This window comes from Myotis davidii, unplaced genomic scaffold (genome assembly GCF_000327345.1).
Source record: "Myotis davidii unplaced genomic scaffold, ASM32734v1 scaffold1745, whole genome shotgun sequence".
NCBI lineage: Eukaryota > Metazoa > Chordata > Mammalia > Chiroptera > Vespertilionidae > Myotis > Myotis davidii.
This window is the reverse complement of record NW_006295921.1, coordinates 935,639-936,214: the sequence shown is the minus strand read 5'-3', so window position 1 is coordinate 936,214 and position 576 is coordinate 935,639.

Genomic DNA, 576 nt, shown 5'->3' with positions numbered 1-576 from the left:
AGGAGACAGTGCCGGGGGAGGGGTTCCCCAGCCTCCCCTTCTCACCAACCCTCCCCCCATTGTGCATGCATGTGTGTGCATGAATGTGTGCATATGTGTGTGTGCATGGGTATGCATGTCCGTGTGCATGTTCCTGTGTGGATGCGTGTGTGCGAGATTGTTCAGGGCCAGGGACAAAATGTAAGGCTTCAAGATGTGAGATATTTACCGGGGGCTCTGGGTTTTGTATATGTTAAATGAACCAGCAGACATTTCGGCCGCTGAGGGTGAATGGTAACTTGTGATCATATTAAAAACAAGCCGCGGCTCATTCTGAAGCTGCCCCTCCCCGCTCTCTCTTCTGTGAGATGGGCAGACCTCCCCCCCCCCGCCCAGTCTGGGGAGCACGCCTCCCAGGAAAGTTGAACAAAAGTGTCGCTCCTGTCACCGCCCAGCCAGCAGCCTTGCGGCTGAGGGTCAGTTGCTATTTCTATTTTAGACCTTGATTTTTGCAAAGTTTGTCTTTTGACTGTTCTCATTCTAATGAGGCTTAGTGGGGGGATCGGCTCCAAGCGCCACACCAGGCTGGGAGGACAG